Raw genomic sequence first — 8,603 nt, forward strand, 5'->3', positions numbered from 1 at the left:
TGTGGGATTGTGGGAGGACACCACAGCAATGTCACATAGACATGGGGAGAACGTGCAAAGTCCCCACAGTCACCCGAGGACAGAATCAAACCAATGTCCCTGGCGCTGTGAGGCAGCATTGCTACCCACTGAGGTACCATGTAATCTTATGCAATAAGTAAAATCAGTGAAATATACGAGAAAAACAAGTTTCAAATGGACACTCTCCGACATTGTCAAAGCATGTCAATCTTACATTCAATACGAATCGGTGTATTGAAAACAAAAAAAGTCCCTGAAATTCATGAATTAACAATAATTAAAAATTTAATTTAATCAAAGTTCATAACAATATTTAGACGAATTGCAATTTTTAATGACAAATGTAAGTAATTAGCTGACTAATGAATAATTGGAAGTGGCATATATTTACATAATGCCTAAGAAAGCGACTTGTTTTTCCCCTTGTTACACAGCAGAATAACAGTGTGTGTGTGTGTGTGTTCGAAATGTTTGAATCAAGCTCTTTCTAACAAAATAAATGATGACTTACGATCACTTCGCCTTGTCACTTTTAAAACCACAACATTCTCAAATATTTTCCAGGAATTTACAACCAGAAGAACTAGTTAATTTCTTTTCATTGGAACCCAAAGAGAATAAGTAGCGGACACTGTGAATTAGTGAGTCAATGCAAGAATTCAACTGAAGACAACATCCCTTCTTTCCAAAATGTTCAAAATTTAAAAAATCAAAATTTATTGCCATTGTTGAATGAAAGAATAGAGATGCTAATTCTACATTTGATTTTGTTGCATGAAACATCCGTAAGTCGAATTATGATTACAAACACAATAAATGTGAGCATTGAAGTCAAATATAATTAATTGAATTCAACTATGTTTCAACAGGTAAAATAAAAATTGATATTTACAATGATTGAGAGATTGTGCACTGCAATATATTTACAGTGGTTAATATACTGTTCCGTAAATCCACATTTGCGCAATCTACTGGATTGAATAACTATTATTTTTATTCTAAATCAGCAACAATTGTATTATCAAAGTCTGTCAATGCATTCAAGAATAATGAAAAATCTCTTTTTGCAAGTGATTGGGCAATGTCTGGAAATGAACTGGAATTAATTCAGTGAAAAGTAATTACATTTTCCTGAATTTTAAGGCTGACATTACCGTGATCATTCAAATGAGCAAACATCAGATATTTGCAATGACTGGATGGGAATTCATTGGTTCCTTTGTGGGGTAGGTGACCTGAAAAATAAAGGCATTTTCATACTGTACTATTAGTACTCAGAAATAATGGATTAAATGAAAATGTGAATCTCACTATACTTGTTCAGAAGACTTTTTTTTATAAATAATCGTGCCATTATTATAATGGCAATGACTTGATAATGAATGCGCTTTTGAAGAATTAAAATGATTCAATATTTCAAAAGCACTCGTTGTGAGGGGGATATGCCAGACCAGGCGGTTGTGCGGGAGAACAATTAGATTAGATTACATACAGTGTGGAAACAGGCCCTTCGGCCCAACAAGTCCACACCGCCCCACCGAAGCATAACCCACCCATACCCCTACATCTACATTTACCCCTTACCTAACACTATGGGCAATGTAGCATGGCCAATTCACCTGGCCTGCACATCTTTGTGACTGTGGGAGGAAACCAGAGCACCCAGAGGGGACCCACGCAGACACGGGGAGAACATGCAAACTCCACACAGTCAGTCGCCTGAGGCGGGAATTGAACCCGGGTATCAGGCGCTGTGAGGCAGCAGTTCTAACCACTGTGCCACCGTGCCGCCCACGTGCCACCGTGCCGCCCACGTTGATTGGATATTTATTAAGATCAATAAACTGAGGAATAAAACATTGTACCTCGCTTTATGGATTGAAGAAAAATGAGCCATTCGGTGATAATTGAGCGAAATTCTTCTTTTTTAAAGTAAAAAAATATACGTAATACAAGAATTGTGAATTTCCATACACCGGATTCCTTGTAGAGATATGTTACATCAATTTATATGATCAATATTATGATCAATGTTTAAAGATTTGTGTCAGAATTAGGAAGAGAATTCGTAAGTCATGAAAGTGAGCTTGAAACTGAACAATGTAGTCAATGACATGTGGCGTATATGCGATTTTAATAATATTGTCATTTTTGGACAATGATGAAAAATGTTGGAATAGAAATGCCAAAAAAATCAACATGGTCAAAGCAGTTCTTTTCTTACAATGAAATGAAAACAATAATCATTTTGTAGCACGCATGATTTGAAATAGAAGTTTTTTTAATGTGACATATACAGTGAAGACTAACCCTTTTGTAAAAATGTAGGAACTTCACAAATTTAAAATGCAGTATTTGTTCAATTTGTAATAAAAATGGTTATAATTTCAATTGTCTCTTGTATACACACACAACAAAAAAGGAGTTTAAAGCTTGTTAGATTGACAAAAATTTTCCTTCCCAACGTTATTGTAGTACAGTCAATATCCGTGATAAAGTAGAATTATTGGTTTAAACAATATAAATCAACATTAACGACTGAACTGAAATATAACACATCAATTGCATTAACTGCATAGAATAGTAAATAAATGCTTACTGTTGTCATTTTCCCAGGAACAATAAGATACTTACTCAGGGTATTCCACTGAATAGTAATCAGCCAAATATCTTTGTGTCGCTTTATGTGCACTGTTTTGTGTGAACATTGATTTCAATATACTTAGATATTTATATGAATTAGATACTGACTGATAACTGGGTGTGAAAGTTCTTATTTAAGATTAGACAATTTTTAGGATTCACTAGGTTTGCTGAACAAAACACAGTTAAGTCCTCATGCAATAAACTGGATCAGAGAGAAATATGCAAATTCAATTTCAAATGGATGCACCCGGATATTTTCACAACATTTCAATCTTACATTCAATATAAATAGATGAATGGAAAGCTAAAAACAAATTTCAGACAACCTCATAAACAGATCAATAACTAAAAATTGATATATAGTAGGAAGTGGCATTTGTTTATTTAACTGAAGAAGAACTTGATTTTTTTTCTCATGTTTATACCTTTGAAGCATCAAGTTCAATGTGCAGTCTGAACTCAGCTCTTCAGAAAAAAAGAAAATCAAGGAATATCTGTACTTTTCTTATTTCATCTTTGTGAGTGCAACATTATCAAATATTTTGCAAAGAATATTGATTGAGTGGAATTAGATACATTCTGTTCTTTGCGGACTGAAGAAAATATATAGCAGGTACTGTGATTATTGGAATGAGCAACAAATGAAAACATATCCAATGTTGAATTGAAAGGCAATTCATTCGATTCTTAGATATTTTCTTTTCAACTATCAGAGCTGCTCTGGCACAGCTCTGTGCAAGGTGGGAATTGAAATTGTACCCTCTGGTCTGGTAACAGACACACGACCAGAGTTGCACAATATTCCTTCATAACATTCCCAACCAGGCTGGGCAGGGCTGAAAACTAATCATATGTTTATTGTGACAATTGGATTGGAATTAAATGGTTGGATACTGAAAATTCAGTTGTAATTTACAATAATGATGGGAGTTAACAAATGTCTTAATTAAACATGATTTTTATGATCACTTGTGGAACGACAACTTGACAGAATTGTGTGATTACTGTGCATTATAAATAAAAATGAATACAATTATTCTATATGTTCATAAGTTTCTCATTTTCTGAAATGCAAATTAAAATCTTTTTGTTCTACACATAAATTGGAACAAAATGATGAATTGGTCAGTCAATGTGCCTATTCAGCTGAAGAATACTTTCATTCTTTCTGAAAATGTACGATTTCTAAGAAGTCACCATTTCCTGTGATTGTTTAATGAAATAAGATAGATGCCAACCCTTTTTGTGTGCTTCAAAAAATTAATGGGGAGTTAAATGATTTTGCACATGAAAAATATTCAATTGTTATTGTGATTAAAAACACAATAAATGTTAACATTAAAATGATTTCCAATCAAATCAATTCAAAAGAGTTTCCAAGTTTAAAATGAAAAGCAATATTCAGAATGATTGAGTGATTGTACAGTGCAATGTCCTTGCATTAGTTATTATATGAAAACATAGTTCCCCATGTACACCCCTTACCGAATTGAACAATTATTAGGTATTGGCAACAAATCGATTCGAAAACTTTTATTAATAAATTTAAGAATAATGAGGTATCTCCTCTTCCTATTCCACTGAGTAATGTTCAGAAATGAATAGAAATATTGCAGTGCAAAGTAACTGGTGTTCTCTGAATTTCAATGGCGGAGAAGACTGTGATCTTTCAAATGAGCAAAAATCAGATATTTACAAATGATGTTGCAATGGCAATTATTGGTCTTTTGTGGGTGTATTGGCCTGATCAAACAGATTTTAATATTGTAGCACTCACACTCAGAAATAATCAAGATATTAAAGGCACATTGTAGTTGTTATAAAGCCTAGGTTAAAGTATTGCGTAATTATTGCAATTGATCATTGTTTCTAAAATCCTGATAGATAAATTGACTTAATATTTTGAATGCACTTTGCTCTGATGTCGATTTTATATTCATTAAGATTAATAAACTGAAAATAAAAATATAAAACGTGGCTTTAATAATTAAAAAATCTCAGCAACAATTGAACATAGTTCAACTTTATTTTGGTCAGTTCATGTCTATTTTATAAATGTAACTTTAATCATGATAAATGTTTAGATAAATGTCAGAACTAGGAAGAAAATAATTAGGCCGGGAAAGTGAGTATTATTATGAACAAAACATCGAGTTAATGACATTTGGTCCAGGAAGTCATTTTGTCGCAAATGAGTAATAATTTTGTGATTATTGTTCATTGACAACTAATGTTGGAAGAAAATAAAACTACCTCAAAATGAAAGTAAAATAAATATCATTTTGGAGGTCACATGTTTTGAAAAACGGAAATTGCCAGTTAATGTGACATTTGAGCTGAAGAATCGTCCTTCATCCACCTCACCCCCCCACGTGTAGTCTTTTCAATAAATTTAAATTTAGTATAAGTTGAACTAAATAACAAATGGATGTACCTACATTGTTTTCTTGCACACACAAAAAGTTCAAAAAATAACATGAAAATGATATCGCTCTGCAAGTAATAATTTCACAGATAATAAGCGTTTGTATTGAATTTAAATGTCACCATCGCTGTAGGAGTGATTTCCCCTGACAGAGAATGAAGACTGAGGAGATAGGCAGAACTCAGGCAAGTGGAAGATGTTTACTCATGCTGCAATCAGTTAGTGCAGAGATCATCTCCCGAGGCCAATCTAGGAAGGGAGGTCCATGACACACTGTAACGTGTACAGTAAAAAGCAGTACTTTTACAAACTTGCTGTGTTACAATATCCACATGCAATGTAGTTACAGCCCTTCCCTCCTTATACAGACACCCGATCCTGTAGAACACCTAATCTCAGATGGGCATCGCTATGGATAGCCGCAGCTTTCTATTGCTTCATGGTGTTTTACAGGTGCTATAATCTCCAGGCCTTGGGATCTCTCTGTGCGTTTTATTTCCTCAGATTACAAAATTAATTGCTGCAGTCCTTTGGGCCTCTCACTCTGCCTTATTTACGAGTCTCAAGAATATGTAATTAGAAACTTTTTAAATGTTCTGAGCAACTTTAAAATAGTAAATATTTCTGACAATTAAACCCTGTCTGTTTCCATGATAGCAACTGTGGAAGTTAGCTGGGCTTTATTCTGCAGTTGGCGTTTATTCATTCACTGGGACAATTATTCTTTCATTAATGAAAGTCAGAATTGGTCATTTTTCTGTATGCTGGCATTCTCTTATCATTATCTGGAATATGACTGTCTGGAATGGCATACTTATGGACTTGGAGTACGATTGTACAAAATATTCTTTTTTTTACTTAAGACTGAAACAGACTGTTCGTCTTATTTATCTCCCCTCCACCATTTTGTGTTTTAATTTCAAGGCAGGCTAATCGGGGATCCCTACAGCAGCAAATCAACAAGAATTTCAGCATTAAAATAAAAATCAGCATTCGCTACCATTAGGAAACAGTACCATGCAATATGCTTACGTCACTGAAACTTAATTCCACACTTAAAGCCGACTATATTGGATTTGATCAATGATTAAATATTAGATATAATTAACAATTCGTGTTAAAACTGGTCACTGTAAACTTAAAATGATTAGAAATGTCATATTACTCTCCGTAACATGTAGAATTCAACATTAATTATTGGAGTCTAAAACAATCAGACGTATCTTCATTTGTAATATTAATATTAATATTAATCCAATGATTTCTGTGAACATTCAAAGAGAAGATATCAGATATTTCCTGTCAGTGTTGGATGAGCAATTATTGCTTGGTTTGTGGTTGTGTTGACGTGGAATAAAAGATCCATTTTTCTTTGTAAAATTGGCACTGCGAAATAATGATTTAAATTGAAATGTGAATCTCATGATATTTGTTACAAAACCTGAACTGAATTACTGTGTGATTGTTGGACTAACAATGAATTGGTAATCTATTTTAGAACGCTGACACATTAAGTGATTCAATATTTTCGAACGAAGTTTGCTGTGATTTTGATTACATAATAATTCGTATCAGTGGACTGAGAATTAGAATGCTGACATGATGTTTTGGAAAATACATTCGATATGCTGTCATTATTGATCATTCAACATTCTCAGAATGTCCTGCAATCTGTACTTGGTGTCTCAGCTTTTCTTCTGTAGAAATAAAATATATAACCCATGCAACTTTTCATGTCATCAATATTCAGACATTTATGTCAGCATTACAAAGAAAATAAATCGACAAGGAACATGGGTATCATCGCAAAAAACGGTCAACAGCATTTATAGAGGAAATTTTTAAACATTGCCTCTTAGTGAATACATGAAAAAGTTTAATGGGGATCTGTTACAATGTACTGAGACGCAATTGCATTGTTATCATGATGACTGGGGGGAACCTATCAGAAAACTCGCCTATATTTAAAAACATGTTACTATCAGCATCCTTAGTCGTAAATAATGAAGTCTGATTAATGGTGTGGGAAAGATGTGTGTAAATTATAAGAAGGTATCTGTTGCATATATTTGGGATGGTGTGAAAGTGTGATGTTTGCTGTGGTTATTCATCTTGAGAACAATACAATACTGACAAAAAGTTTTGCACTGAACAGTAATTAGATGGCCTTGAATCCCATCGTGTGGCTTTATGTGCAGTGATTAATATATTTCAAGAGCTTTGAGATATTTTCCATGATTTGTAAAATGATTAATAATTTTGTGACAAACATCCACATGTGGTTATGAGCTGGATTTAAAAAATCCAATGTGTTGGTGTGAAAACCCTTCATTATTGACATTTCCAAGATAAGTGTATAATGCTCAGGTAGTGGCTGGAAGTCAAGTTGTAAGAAAATCTGATTCATCCTGGAGATGATTGATTCTAGCTGCTGTTTGATTGAGTTTGATTGATTTTGTATTTGTCCCGATTTCTCTGCCTGTAGGTGACTTTAGAACATCCAATTTCTGTCCAAGGGTCACTTCACATTACTGGAGAGTTAAAATATAATTCATATATTGTGATAACAATGAGTTTTCAATTAAAGTTTGTGTTTTAATAAACAAAACGATTTCTTGTTTTCCGGGAATTTACACTGACATTGATTAGATATTTATTAAGACAGATAAACTGAGAATTATAATCGAGTTGCAGGATTGTTGAATTGTTAAACCACAGACTTAAGTGTTTTACTTTTTGAATGATTTGGAGGCGCCAGTGTTGGATTGGGCTGTACAAAGTTAAAAATCAAACACCAGCAGGTTATTAACCAACATGTTTATTTTGAAGAGCTAGATTTCAGAGCGCTGCTCGTTCATCAGGTGGTTGAAGGAGCAGCGCTCCGAAAGCCAGTGCTTTTAAATAAACATATTGGACTATACCCTGGTGTTGTGTGATTTTTAACTTTGTTTTTTGGAAGGAATGTTTTCTTTATTCAAATATACAGGCTTTTCAAGAATTCTATCTCGCCTTTCATGATTTTCTTTTAGAGACCACTCCACTCATGTATAATTCATACACTTTTCACTGTAATCAGTATTTCAAATTTCCATCAGATCTAAGATGAAAACGAGGACCAATTAATGAGTACTTCCATGAATGGAAAGCACAATAAATGCACTTTGCAGAGGCAAGATTCAAATTTGATCTGAATAAGCAAATAAACATTTTGAATGGAAAATATCTGAAAATGTTTACATTTAATTTAGAACGAAGTCAAATTACTTCTTTTTGAAATACATGGCCTGATAACCTGTTTGAAAACATGAACAAATCAGGACTATCAATATGTCTTGCTGTCAGTGTCCTCGGCCAATTGTTATAAAGAATAAATACCACTTTCAGCAACAAGTATCATGTGTAATTACTGAACTGAAAAGTAAGAGGATAGCTCTTGTATTTATTGGTAAGAATGAAAACCAGATGTTTACTGGGGTTATTGCACTCAGTAACAATAAGATCAAGACCACTG

Source organism: Chiloscyllium punctatum, chromosome 18 (assembly GCF_047496795.1).
Source record: "Chiloscyllium punctatum isolate Juve2018m chromosome 18, sChiPun1.3, whole genome shotgun sequence".
Classification (NCBI taxonomy): Eukaryota; Metazoa; Chordata; class Chondrichthyes; order Orectolobiformes; family Hemiscylliidae; genus Chiloscyllium; species Chiloscyllium punctatum.